Source organism: Ambystoma mexicanum, chromosome 4q (genome assembly GCF_040938575.1).
Source record: "Ambystoma mexicanum isolate Mex_15411 chromosome 4q, UKY_AmexF1_1, whole genome shotgun sequence".
Classification (NCBI taxonomy): Eukaryota; Metazoa; Chordata; class Amphibia; order Caudata; family Ambystomatidae; genus Ambystoma; species Ambystoma mexicanum.
This window is the reverse complement of record NC_090928.1, coordinates 181840611-181855614: the sequence shown is the minus strand read 5'-3', so window position 1 is coordinate 181855614 and position 15004 is coordinate 181840611.

Below are 15004 nucleotides of genomic sequence, written 5' to 3'. Positions count from 1 at the left end.
TACGGAAGGCCGTTTTCCAATCGTCGCCTTCTTTTACTCGTACCAGATGATAAGCCCCCCGGAGATCTAACTTGGTGTATATGCAAGCGTCCTTCACCTGGTCAAGGAGTTCAGGGATCAAAGGCAGAGGGCAACGATTTTTAACAGTTATCTGGTTCAATGCGCGGTAATCGATACAAGTTCTAAGGTCGCCTACTTTTTTTGGCACGAAGAACAAAGCCGAGGATGCCGGAGACTTTGACGGGTGAATGAAACCATTGGCTAGGTATTGATCTAAATATTGTCTCAAATGCAGATTCTCCGGCTCAGTTAGGGCATAAATCCTGTTACAAGGGGGTTGTGCACCGGGCACCAGATCGCTTTGGCAATCGTACGATCTGTGAGGAGGTAATGTGTTGGCCTGTTCCTTTTGGAAGACGTCCTGAAAGTCTTGGTATTCCGGAGGTAGTTGCATGGAGACAGAGGTTACTGATGCTAGACTGATCTTCAGATTTTCTGGGTAGCAGGTTCGTGCACACTCCGGAAAGGTTATTCTCTTTGCTCGCCAATCAAGTCAAGGATTATGTGTCTCTAACCAAGGGATTCCGAGAATAACCTGAAACTGGAGCCTTGATTACATCAAACACAACTGCCTCCCGATGGCCGTCCGGACCTACAGGTGTCACCTCAGCTGTGGAATGTGTTACCGGTCCCGAGGCAATTTGGGTACCATCAACTGTGGTGATGACATCTTTGCTGGTTTTAGGACGCAGAGGGAGGTTAATCCTGGAGACCAATTCACGATCCACGTAGTTTCCTATAGCCCCACTATCGATGTATGCCTTTATTGCATGCAACCGCTTAGGCTGTTCCGGATCTACAAGGACCATTGGCACAATGAAATGCGAGGTCTGAGAGTTCGTTTTCAAGCTCGGCAAGCGGACCCCTACGCTTGTCGGGCGGGGTCGTTTCCCGATACAGAGGTTTCATGGATTTTATCAGCAGCTACCACCTTTTCCTACCACCTTCCTGGGCGGCCTTGCCGGGCAATCTCGTAGAAAGTGTCCAGAGAAACCACAATAAAGACATAAGTGCATCTGCCATCTTCTTTCACGTTCCTTTTGAGTTAAAGGTCCTTTAACTCCTCCGATTTGCATTGGCTCAGAGGCTTCAGCCCCCTTGAGGTTAGCGTGGGTCTTGACTAACACCCGGGTCTCAAACTTGGACCGATCTGCTTTTCTGTTTTGCAGTCTGTGATCCAATTGGACCACTAAGTCTATATATTCTGAGCATTCTTGGGGCGGATTTACAACTTGGGCCAGGACATCTTTAAGTTCTCTGCGTAGACCTCGATAAAATAACGTGATTCTTTTATCCTCTGACCACCCAGTTTCCACAATTAGTCTATTAAAGGTTGCAATGTAGGAAAGGAGGTCTTGATTGCCCTGTTGCAGAGATAGAAGTTCGTCATCTAGAGCCTGCCCCTGGGAGTGACGAGCAAATAACCTTTCCATGCTTGCTTGAAATCCTTGAAAATCACGAAGAATCGGGTCATCTTGAGTTACCAGTGGAACTGGCCAATCGGCAGCACTGCCGCTGAGATATGACAATACAAAGGCTACCTTGGTCTGGCCATTAGGGAAGGCCCCAGGTCTGCACAGGAAATGCAAACGACACTGATTCATGAATACGGCGAATCGTTTGGGGTCCCCAGCAAAGCGTTCGGGAGGGGCCAGCGGCATGTTTCCAGGTAGATTAATCTGCACCGGGTTACTGGAAAGCACAGGAGTGGGGTTCCCTCCGGAACCGGGTAAAGGAGTTGGTCCAGCTTGACCTTGCAAAAGCTGTCTAGCCAGGTCATCAGCTCTTTCCTTTGTTACAATCACTTCCCTCCTGAGAGCATTAGACTCTTGACGAGCGGCGTGTACTTCGGCCCGTAATTCCCCCAGTAGTTGGGCCAACTGGTCAGTCTCAGAAGTTTCCATAGCGCCTGGGTGGGAATTTGTAGGAAGTCTTTGCGTTCTGTAACGCTCACCTGGCTCCCACGGAGGCGCTGGTCTGGGTTGCTGTGGCCTCTTCAAGCGTGATGCGCAGAATTCGGACCACCGATTGAACAGGACCCCCAAATCTTGCTTGTCTGGCCCGTAGGAATATCTTTCTGCAGATGAGAAAGGGGATTAACTGTCTGCTGAATAGTGTGCTTGCTCCCCCCTTTCCCCCTTCGTTCTTCTCTGACTTCCTCCAAACCCCCGGTTTAAACTCACCTTATGGTTTGGAAGGGTGAACTCTCCATCCTGCTTCTGGTGCAGGGGCACGCGTTCGTCCAGTTACTTCACTGGTTTTCAGAATGGCGCTGGCAAATCCACTTGACTTTTCTGAGCGATACACCGTAAGTATGAAGATGCAAAAGTTCAAGTGTGAGCCTCCTTTTATGTTGTTTTTCCTAACCTGTGATCTGTCCTTTATTTCAGGTGCAGAACAAAGGCGATGCGTTGAGGGGTTAAATTGCCGGTGGTAAAATCTGGTGAGTTATTGCTGAGGGCGACCCCTCTAAATGTCTTTATAATTCCCCAGTAATGTCTTTTGTCCTTTCCCCATAGGGGCCGGGGTGCGGTACCTGCCAAAGATGCGGCGCCGACCCGAGATGTGGAATGGTTCACCAAGAGAAGCCGGTAAGTAATATGGCTGAAAATTCGGCTTTCCTCCTGTGTTCCCTTGCTCACCTTGTCTCTTCTTCTCTCCCCTAGGTGCAGAGATGTGGCGACCGGTGGTGAGAGCCGCGATGGAGCCGGGCTGCGTCTCCGGAACAGGTGAGTGAAGCGCGGCGCTGCAGCGAGCAACGCGGTGCTTTTAAATGGAAGTCTTCCTTCAGAAATGCTGGCGTGAAGATTCCGGATGCAGGTAAGAAGGTTAAATAAGTTCTTGGTTTTCACCTTTCTCTTCTCTTCTTTCCTTACAGGTGTTCCAGGTTCGAGGCGGGCGTGGCTGGAGTCCAGGTGCAGGAGCAGACACGGTGAGCGTTCAGCTGCTGGGATGCAGAACAACGTGTGGCTGTCCGGGCGTGGCTTAAATAGCCTTGGAAGAAGTTCCAGGTGAGTGTTCTTCCACAGCCCCACCCAAGTAACAAAATAGTTCCTTCAGAAAAATAGTCCCTCCTAAGCCTCATTTGGCTTGGTTCTTCATGCAGCATGGTCTGCATCAGGTGAGTGTGCAGCATGGTCTGCTTCAGGTAAGTGCACCCAAACACTTCCCCATATGAGCCTGGCGCCTATGGCGCCAGGACTGATGTCCAACATGAGCCTGGCGCCAACGGCGCCAGGACAGAGTCCAAAGAGCCCCTATAAAGGCCCGCTGGGCTTTTACCCGGGGGCGTGAGGCCTGCTCCCGGGGGTGCTGGGCCTGGCCTGGTGCTCCGGGGGTAGGCATCATGACAATTACTGGCACACCCTATGTCGACGCCCATTTTCGATTTTCAAAAACCAAACTAATACTCTGCAGCTTCCACTAGATGTCGGCCTATGCACAGCATGTGATCTAAGCAGATTCCACAAGTCTCATATATATATTTGTCAAGAACATCCAAAGATACAAAAGCTAAAGCATAGCAACACTTTCATTATAGTCAATATTTAATATCGATACTGTGGCGGGTCAGAAGGACACAGACTCTGGCCTTCCATTTTGAGGTTTATTCTTCATTAAAACAAAAGTGAAACCTCCTGACTTTCCATAAACTAAGGCTTTTCCCTACCCAACAAAAACTAACTAGGGTGCTCGCCAGTGGTCAGTAAATCCAAAAGGAAGACCAAACTAATCCAACCTGTCCCTGCCACTACATAACAATTAAGACACAGGAGAATGATTCCCTTCTCCTGTGGGCTGTTTCTCCGCAAGTTTACTTTAGTAAAGTATTTGTAGGTAGTACTTTGTAACTACTTTTATCAAGTCTTATAGTTCAGATATTGGGCTCTTCAACTTCTCAACTTGTACACACTGTTTCTTCCATTCCTTTTTACTATTCTCTCTTGTGATCTTATTCGTTTCTATCCCCTTTTCCTTGGGGCAATTCTGTTCTTCCCTTGTTAGTCAAACTTGACACGTTCTCTTTACTCAATGTCAAATCATTCTCTTGACTAGAACAAATAGTGCTGTTCCGATTATAATTCGCACTCTTCTCCAATATTTCCAACACATGATATGATGATATATGCCATTTTTAACGCGCCTATACACGCAAGGTGTGACAAGGCAAGGCAGGGAAAAACAGAGGGAGTACAAAAAACAATGATCTTACTAGGCCTAGTGGTCTTTACTGGGACGAGTATGAATGTTCCAATAATGATTCTTACTCTTTTCCAACACTTGGTCCCTTACTTGGAAGATTATGAGTGTTCCAGTAACAATTCGCACTCTTCATAGACTTCCCATACTTGGTTCTTACTGGGACAAGTATGAATGTTCCATTCATTATTTTCGGTCCCCCAACCGGGTCCCCCGCTCACCCAGTTATCTTTCCGTCTCAGGGATTGCATCACCGGGCTTGCTGTCCGCACAGGATCTTCTTCGGTGATTGTCAGGTTGGCTTTTTGGCTCTTCCCTCCTTCGTTCGGCACACTCTGCAGTGCCTTCAGACAAGCGGCTCTCAGCGTTGTTTAGGGACTCCCAATGAGTCTCCACCGGGCTTCAGTCACACCACCACTTCTCACTCGGTCACTCCTTGGTCATTGTAGCACTCCTTCAGCTTCTCTCACCTCAAGACACACTAATTTGCACGCCAGCTTCCTCTCAACATCTGAAGCTTATCGTCCAAGTCTCCTTCAGCTCTGCTCTCACAGCTGATTTTTATTTCCCGGGCTTCTCACTCTCTCAGGTCTCCTCTCAGATTTATGATTCTGCCATGGGACTTCCCGGGCGAAGCTCCAGTGGTTTTCTTCGCCTCAGTACTACATAAGTATTTATTTTCAGGTTTGCTCAAGGGTTCCGCATGACAATAACAGCTTGTTCTTCAGGTTTTCTTCTAGCAGGTGTTATTAGTGATGGGCTATAGCTGGGTTGGTTAGAGAGTTAGGGAATCCTCATCAGAAAAGGAGTCCTTGTCCCTCTTGGAGTCGGCGAGGGATTGTTCCCAGTGAGGTCCTGATTGCCTCTACCGCTAAGGAGGGTATTGCGTAGCAGGCTCACCTTCCTAGCCTCACAGGGAAAGGCTCCCACCTGGGGAGAAGTAACTGAATCCTGCGATTCATCACAATACATAGCAACACAGACAGATTCAAGTTAAATCGAGTGAGCTAAGGCATTTCGGGCCGAGTCCATCATCCGGGCATGAATCTACAAAACAAGGAAAAAACACACCAAAAAATATGTCTAAGAAGTCATGCCATACATATGGATGCTTATGCACAACATCAATATGTTGCATCATTTCACACGGAGGATCTGAACCATCTGTGTAGAATCAGATAGAGTATCAGAATCCTTTGCAGATGTGTGAAAATGTTTATGAGGAATGTCACAATGAGTTAATATATACAAGCAAAGAATCCAATAACGCAAAGAAAATTAACACAAATCTACCTGTGACCCTAGTGGGATGCACTAGAGTGATGCAACTCTCTGGTGGCTTGTACTTTCAAAACTGCGAGTATTCATGAAAAGAAATCCCACAAAAAAAAGGAAAAGCAAAAGGGAACATTAAAAAAAATATCCATGTCGATATAATGTTAATGTTAAAGGACATTTGTACTGCGCACTATCACCACCGAGGTGGTCCCCTGGCACACTGGCGGCTCTGAAAGAGGGAGGGTGGGTTAGTGGGAGAAAGCAGGAAAAGTGCAAGAGAGCAGTGATGTGCTGTTGGCAGTCTCAGCCCGGTGGGTCCGTTGGCTGGGCCTAGGGTGTTTTCAGCCGGTAGTCGTCATGTACTGTTGTGGGAGTCTGTGATTTTGTGTTGTGTTGTTGCAATGTAGTGAAGTTTGTGCGGTTTGTTGTGCTGTAGGTTTGTGGTTGTGTTTGTTCGGAGTTTGAGAGGTGTGTGCAGAGGAGGGAAATTGTTCGTGGAATTGGTTAGTTGGCATCTTTATCCTGAATTGAGGCGCAGGGCTTGTGTAGACTCTCCTGATGCGCCACTGATCTGATCTGGGCCCATCTTGCATTAAATGTCCCTTTCACATCTGTCCCCACCTCAACCAGCCTCCCTCACCACCCCACCTGTCCTCCCTTCCTACTTCTGGGGTCAGTGCTCCTGCCAATATCCACCACTCAACTAGTGTGGTGATTGTCCGTGTCTCGACAATTCCATTGACACTTTGGTACCTCGTGGCAACTAAGGGAGGTGAGGTTGTTGGTGGGATTGTCAGGGGTAGTTGGCTCGGTCTCCATGCGTTTCAGCCTATCTGGTGTCATCCGTCCTGGTACTGCGGGAGCTACCCTGTCGGTTCTGGGCTGTCAGTATCCTTTCCAGTTTAGTCATCCTTTTTCTCTGTTTCGGTTTTCAGTTTGAGTCTGTGTTCTTGAAGAGCCAGGTTTTTAGTAATTTCCTGAATTTGTGGTGATCTTCCGTGTTTCTTATCTCTTTTGGGATGTTGTTCCAGGTTTTTGCAGCTAAGTGGTAAAAGGAGGTGCCTCCAAGTTTTTAAGGTATGGTTTTAGTTCCAGGCGGATTTCGTTGCTGGATCGGCGGGGCCTCTTTGGTTTGTAGACTGATTTTCTTGTGAATGAATTCTGCTCCTGGTCTTCTGATTGCCCTGTGCGTTATGCACATGGTTTTGAAGGTGATGCAATGTTTTACTGGGAGCCAGTGTAGTGTTTTTTGGGCAGGAGTGATGTGGTCTCTTCTGGTTAGTTTCAGGAGTAGTCTGGGTGCCGCATTTTGGATTCATTGTAGTTTCTTCAGGAGGTATTCTGGTATTCCGAGATAGAGGCTGTTTGCATAGTCGATTCTTGACATGATGAGGGCTACGATAGTGAGTGTTTTGTGCGTGAAGGAGAGGAAAGGTACGATTCTTCTTGGCGTGTGGAGGAGGGAGGAACTAAGTAAGAATATAAGGATCATGGTGGTCCGGTATAGAGATTCCTTACCTGCCTAGGCCGTAAGAGTCTACAGACCTCACATCAAGGGTGACTGTAAAGGATTCACTCCCTTCCGTTCGAAAGTGATGTTTTGAATGGAAAATAACGGTGTGCATCCCTGGACACGTTGTGCTTGATGCAAGGACATCATCACATGGTGTAATGTCATGACATCATTGCGAACATCACGGTTTACAGGAGCAGTGAACGCTCTCTAAGGTAAAATCATGAGCTTTCAAACAAGTGAAAGGAGAAAGACCAACTGAACACGTTGAAACAAAAGAGATAATGTGGATGAACCCAAAACCACAAGATGAAACTTAATAATATTTGGAAAAACAGAGAAGAATAAAAATAAAAAAGAAGATAAAAAATAAAAATAGAAATGTAAACTAAATATATAAGAAATGCTGAAAAATAGTGATAATGTAAAAGATTAGAAAGAAAATAGAAAAAAGAAGAGGAAAAAAATATTCTGAAAAACAGATCACCAGTGTAAGGAAATAGAATGTGACAATATGCAAATTCCAAAGTCAAAAATGAGACATGCTGGAATATCATTAGAAAAATAAAAAAATCAAATGACCAAATCAATTCAAAGGAAAATTAAAAGGGGAAAACGGAAAATGTTAGTATATTGAGGGCAAGGTTAATCCAAGCAAAATTACAGTCTTCATTCATTCCTTGTGGAGTTACTGGATCCAGCCTGTTAATCTCAAACATTTCTCTGTGGTCAATGTGTTACCTTGTGGTCTCATGGCAACTACTTCAACAATGTGAAAACAAGTTTGTGCAGGCCGGTGAAGATGTTTATGGAACTGACAGGCGACTGAGGAATTGCGATTGTTCGTTTGGAATTTGGACCTGTGTTTGTTCCAGCGATTGACTGGTTTGGTGGTCTGTTCCATATAGTACAAGTCACATGAGAATTTGATGGTATAAAAAATATTAGCAGAATCACACGCGACATAGTTAATTATTTCTACAGAAGTGGATGAAAATAAAATAAATATCACATTTCCTTTAGTTACATATTCACAGTTCAAGCAATATAGGCAAGAAAAAGTACTCACTTGTTTCTGAAACATTTTCTGTGAATGACTGTTTTAACCAGGCGGTTTCTTAAATGAGCAGCACGAGTGTAAGACGAACGAGGAATGTCTAGAAATAGATCCTTTACTCATCTTAATATTTCCCAATGTTTCAAAATAAATGTTTTGATCCTCTGGCTTTGGGTTGAACATTTTGAAACATATACCAGTGGGCAATCTTTGTGAGAGCAGGTCTCACATGAGTGTTTGTACCTTATTTAAGGACTTCTTAATCTCATTGTGGTAACCAGTCACTAAAATGTACAGGCCATTCGCTGCATCCCCTCTGAACATCTCGTGTTGTCACTGGCAATGCGTTTTACTCTGAGCAACTGGCTCAATGTGCTCAGTAAGTGCTTAATGTGGCTAGGGGGGTGAAAGCTAAGGCGATGTAGCAGATTATTCCCATCAGGCTTACATATTCTGTCGCAAACTTAAGCATAATGCAGATGGTGCCATGATTGCTCCCATTGATGAGCCGGATACCCAAGTAAAATTGATTCCCGTATCTGAAGTATGTGTTTTGTGAAATAAAGGTGAGGGTCATGATAAATTCTTTCGAGGCTCCGATCTGGTCTTCCTGTAACAGAATCCTCTCTACAGCTTATAAACCCAAATCATGGGTTAAGCATCTCAGACAGAAGTCCTAAAAACACCACAGATACTTGGGCACACTTCAGGAATGCAAGCAGACCCGGTGGTCTACTCGCCTCTACAAGCTGTAGTGCAGAGGCCTGAATGAGCACCACAAAGTGGATACACATCCCATTGGTGATCAGAGGCCAGATAGTGGAGGCAAATAATGAGGGGCAAGACTTGAACAAAGGTAGCTGTGCAAACGCCAGTTAGAAATACCGGATTGTATTTGGCAGGTGTAAAAGAACTTGCATAGCCAAGCATGTGGTGGAAAATGAACACAACAGAAAAGAGAAAGTTGACAGCACTGGCTGCATGTCCAGCCCTTTTGAAGTAGACAAAAGGACCAGTCAGTGCGAGGGATGGAGCCAGGCATGTGCGAAGCTGCATGCGTGTGTAAGACTGTCACAATGGTGCCACTTGTACAAACGGATGCACCCCTTGTGGACTAGCTGGGGCTCAGACGACAAAGTGCCATTCCACCATATACACATTTCTGACTTCATGCTTCATTTGGAGAGTATTAGAACTTTCCTAATGGACTACGCGAACTACATGTCCAATAATTCACCTTTTCATTGTTTGGATAAGCTGGCTATTCCTTTGTATGAGTTAGAACTAGAATATCTAGAAGTCCAATGAGCCAGATAGTCTTTCACTTTCCAAGCCCCAGAGAGGGATGAGCATTATCAGATGTAGTGCTCCAGGTGCAGCCAATTGGCCTGCTTCAGCATTGAATTATTTACACATCTGGCCGCAGGAGCATTTTGTTGTTGCAGTGAGCGTGTTTTCAGATCCCACACCCCTTGCTTTGAACTCTGATATCCGGCTGAGCTCTATTGCTGCCATCAGCTATTGCCAGAAGCTGCTCCTGTTACAGTTGCCTTTTGGCGTAACCTCCAGCTCTGTGCTCTCTGCCCTGCAGCCGTGTGCTTCCTGCCCAACAGTCTCTGCTCTGTTGCCTGCAGTCTCTCTGCACCCCCTTGTTCTCCTTCTGCAGCCACTTGGCCCTCTGCCTTAGTTCCCTGCCTGCAGTAATATTTCGCTCGCTCTCCCTGTTGTCCTTGAATTCGGTCCATTGTCTCAGTTCTCAAATTGCTTGACCTTGTGGGGAACCAGGCAACACTGTGGGACATCACGTGCCCATTCTGTGTGCATCCCCATGGAGAATCAAACGCGGTTCCATCGGTCATGTTTTCCTCTCTGCTCTGCCTTGGCTGATCGATTTTCCCTTCACATCCAGGTGAGAGTCCCAGCTTTACATACGTTTTTGAAAATGTTTACTGCTGTGCAATGCAGCATTACAGTCGACAAGGGATGGGTATCCCATAAGGAGAGCGTGCAGGGCAGGTGCCCAACCAGGAAACAGGCCTTCTTGCTACTCCTCCTTACTGGAACACCAAAGCATAATTCCGAAAACAAAACCCCCATAGTACAAAAGAAGAAATGGGACATTACACCAAAGATTTCAGTTATACCTTTTTATTTAACAGAGGGCCAAATCGTGGTACTAAAGTGCCATTTGCCGTAATGTGACCCAGCAGCTTCAAATACGTTCAAAGTGCTGATTGAGGACTGTTGGAACAGTTTATTCCAAAAATGTTACACACATCACTTTCCACATTAAATTTAATTTTGCATTGATGCAAACCGATCCAGAAATTCACACCCCAAGAAGCGGAAGGCAAAGAACATTGATATGTATAAAACAAGTAACTGAAAGTATAGAAATACTGAACCGTGTTGTAAATAGGCAAGACCGCAACAGAAATCCAGAACTAGTCCTACCCCAGAGGGGGACTGTGGCAGTTGGGAGGGCCCCAATTCTTGTTCCATCCCCATTTGCAGTTTTATTTCTGCGTAGTACCAATTTCCATCACTCCATGCGTAGCACTCCAAAATGCAGGCCAGGTTTTCTCTTTCTCTCCTAGAATCCAGAGTGAGGCTACAGCATTACTAAGAGACCACCTGCAGCACTACGACCCATTACAAAATTGATATGCCGCAAGCAGAGCCGTAGACTCAGGTGGAGAGGAAACAGCGAGAGAAGGAACAGATTTTACAAAGCTTTCCCTGGTGGCGCACTCCCAATCGCCAGGTCGAGCGAATGACCTAGACCGCTAGGCACTTTCTTTGGAGCGGCAAACACACAGCAAGACTTTACTCACCTTGCGGCAAGCCACAGCGAGACCGACTAACCTGGACACATGGAAATGCAGGCTGCCATTCCCATCTCACTGTGACTTTGAAAGCAGGGAGGGGTGGGGCTTGAAACATCTAACAATTCCTGGGCAGGGATGACTGAACCAGATTGACCAGGGCAGGGATGACAACCAGATTGGCCATGGAAGCCAGGGACAACAGACCAACCAGTGGATAGGAAGGGAGTTAAAAGAAACCCCAGGAAGCGTGAGGTCAGAGGAGGAAGGAGCAAAGACACCAACATGAAAGAGGACGTTGGCGTGGATTGTGCACGTAATTTATAGAGCAGGCGAGGCGTTGGTTGAGTACATGTGGTACTGTGATGTGAGTGTGCGTGAAAGACTGACAGGTGTGCTTAGGAGAGGGAGTGCATGTGAATTGCTTATGTGAGTGTTAGGCAGAATTATACGCAGTACCCTTTGGGAACACCACACACAATTAAGACTACAAGTGACAGTTCAAATTCACCTTTGGTACAAGCCTGTCCTACACAGTAAAGTGGTAGCGATGGCTGAGCAGCCAACTTATCTCAAGAGCAAGTGAGCAGTATGGAACAAGTTACTTACCTGTAACTGTTCTCCAGCATGGGTCTGGCATGGATTCACATGCTCATGAATATTCCCTGTCGTCAGGCTGGGAATCCTCGGTAAAGAAAAAACCAGTATAAGTTTCGTTTCCGATTTGTCTTTCTTAGTAGTAACCAATCACTGGTCTCTGGGTCATACTGCCCCCAGCCAATGACTGCCCTCTCCCTAAGCCGCTCCCCTGGCAGCCATCCTCAGATTTGGTAGCACGTAAAGTGGCAGTATGACCAAGTGAAGAGCCGCAGAGGGGTAGGAGGGAGGGTTCGCATGTGAATCCATGCCAGACCCATGCTGGAGAACAAAAGTTAAAGGTAAGTAACTTGTTCCTTCTCCAGCATGGGGTCTGGCATAGATTCACATGCTCATGAATATAAGAATACATAGCAATACACACATGCACAACCACGGCAGGTGGCAAGGCTCAACATTAAGTATAACATCAACTCAACATTAAGCATCTCTTACCTTCTCACCAGGCCCACCTTCAGGCGAACAGGTTGCGCAGCACTACTTGGCCGACCCTGGACTCCTCCCTGGAGTCCCGATCGACGCAGTAGAATCTCGTGAAGGTGTGTGTCAACCTCCATGTAGCAGCCCTGCAGATGTCCAGCAGGGGCACACCAGACAAGAACGCTGTAGTAGCAGCGATCGCTCTGGTCGAATGGGCTCTCTGACGGCCAGGCAACGATCGGTTTGCCAACTGGTGACAGTGCATGAGGCAGCCGGAGAGCCATCTGAAAATGGAAGCCTTTGAGAGGGCCTTCCCTTGGTTCACAGGTCCAAAGTTCACAAAAAGCTGTGATGTCTTCCGAAAACTGTTCGTGCGGTCCACATAGAACTTCAGCGCTCTAGCTACATCCAACGAGTGCAAAGTCCTCTCGGCCGGCGACAAAGGGAAGAAAACTGGCAACACCAAGGGCTAGTTGAGGTGGAAGTCCGACAGCACCATGGGCATGAAGTAGGGGTGCGTCCTCAGCACCACCCTCGTCTTGTGGAAAGTCAAGTATGGAGGCTTGCAGGGTAGGGCCTGGATCTCTCCCACTCATCGTGCGGAGGTGATAACCACAAACCAAAAGGAACGCTGTTTTCCATGACAGAAATTTCAACGGTGCCGAATGCAGAGCATCCAATGGCGGCCCCATTAAGCTGGTCAGCACCACGTTGAGCTCCACATCGGGGACGGAGCCTTCACCGGCGGGAATGATCAGAACAGTCCCTTCATAAATTCACCAGGCGATGGGACCATAGGGATAACCGTCCCGTAGTTCTGGTGTATCGGGAAATCGCTGCCAGATGTATCTTGATGGAAGCATGAGCTAGTCCAGCCTTGGCCAGCGACAGCAGGTACGGAAGCACTTAAGGGGCCGTGATCCGTAGCGGGTTAATCTTCTGTGCACAGCACCAGACCGAGAACCTCTTCCACTTGTGTCCGTAGCACTTGAGAGTTGAGGACGCCCTGGCCTTTGCAAGCACCTCCTTGCAGTCTCCTGGGATATCGTACCCTCCAAACTCTAGTGCTGCATGAGCCAGGCCTGCAGGTTCAGCGACTCTGGGTCATGATGAAGGATGGCGCCTCCTTCTCTGGAGAGAAGATCTGCGTCCGTCAACAGCTTGACTGGTGGGGACGCTGACAAGTCCAGAAGGTCCGCGAACCAGATCTATCTCGGCCACGCCGGTGCGACGAGGATCATCCTGCAACGGAACATCTTATGTTGGCTGACGAGTCGCAGTAGCAACGGCAAAGGAGGGAACGCATACAGGAACAGGCCGTCCCTGGGGGACGAGAAAGCATCGCCCATGCGCCTCGGCTGGGGAAACCTGCTGGCGAACCTCTGGCACTTGGAGTTTGTCACCATCGCAAACAGGTCAATCTGGGGTTTGCCCCATCATTGGAAAAGTCGATCCACTTGATCCTGACGCAGCTCCCACTTGTGGCACGAGCACAGCTCCCTGCTGACTGAGTCGGTGATGACGTTCTTTATTCCTGCTAGATGGAAGGGCACCAGAAACATCCCCTGGCCGACGGCCCAGTGCCACAGATCCTGGGCCTCCTTGGACAGGGCTGGGGATCTGGTGCCTCCCTGCTTCCGGATGTAGAACATTGTGGTGGTGTTGTCGGTGAAGATCCTCACCACCTTGCCCTTGAGGGACGGGAGAAACGACCTGAGGGCCCAGAACACTGCTCGGAGTTCCAGGATGTTGATGAGGCGCGACCACTCCTCAGGGTGCCAAAGGCCTCTCGCGTGCAGATTTCCGGTGTGCGCTTGTCATGATCTCTGCTTCCAAAAGGTCAGGGTTTTCCCAACTCCCTTGGAAGCAGATCCATAACCCAGGTTCCGAGTGCCAACCAGTCCCAATTGGGACCTTTTGGACCCAGTCCTGGCGCCAGTGGCACCAGGCTCATAAATATGCCCAGTCCCAGCGCTGGAAGCGCCGGGCTCATAATGCTTGGGTGGACTTACCTGCAGCAGACCATGCTGCTTACTTGCCTGCCAGTTGAGCCTCTGATCCTCTTCTGTTTGGAACTACTTTTCCTGTTGGGTGGGGCAGGAGCCACTCCCTAGATTCAGAACACTGGAACTCTTCTGGAAGGCAGGAACTCTTTTCTCACCTAGGCGTGGCTGTGGAAGGAGACACCTAAGCACTACAGGAGGCTATTTAAACCACACCCGGTGGATGAATCTTGCTTTGCGTTATTCTGCATCCTCTGCAGCAGAACGCTCATCGTGTCTTCTGCATCGGATCCTGGGCCTAAGGAAAAAAGGCTTACCATCCTGAATCCAGTCTTCAGCAACACCTATAAAGACAAGAAAGAACAGGTTAGCATTCCGGCATCTGAAAGACAAAGGCTTACCTACTCTTCGTGCGCTCCGGAGGTCTTCACACTGCATTCCGGCATCTGAAAGACAAAAGCTTACCAACTCTTCGCACGCTCCGGAGGCCTTCGGCGCTGCATCCCGCATCTGAAAGACAAAACAAGGTGCGTTTAAAGACATTGGGGAACTTTAATACTCACGTGCCATTACTCCTTTCCACATCTAACCCAGTGGGTATTCCGGCACCCTGCAGCCGCTCCGAACTCGTACCTGCAAAATAAAAAGACAGTTAGAGCGCTTCGTGAAGCAGGCAACAAGCGCTTACTTACGTGCTTCCAGGCGCTTCTATTCATCACACGGACTCCATCTTCAACTCACTTCAGCCCGTCATCCGCCATCGCCGGAACCCTGCAAAACAAGAGACATCATTACTAAAGACTTTAAAGACAACAGAATTACTCGAAACTTACCGTTCGTGCAGTAAACGACGGACAGCAGTCCTCTGAAGTCAAGAGGCCTGCGCTACCTACCCAGTGAGGAAACTGGTTACAGCACCCTGCCCCGAGGCAAATGGAGAGCTCGGCATTCACGTACCTAAGGTGAGAGCGTTAACCTTTGGGGGTCTACA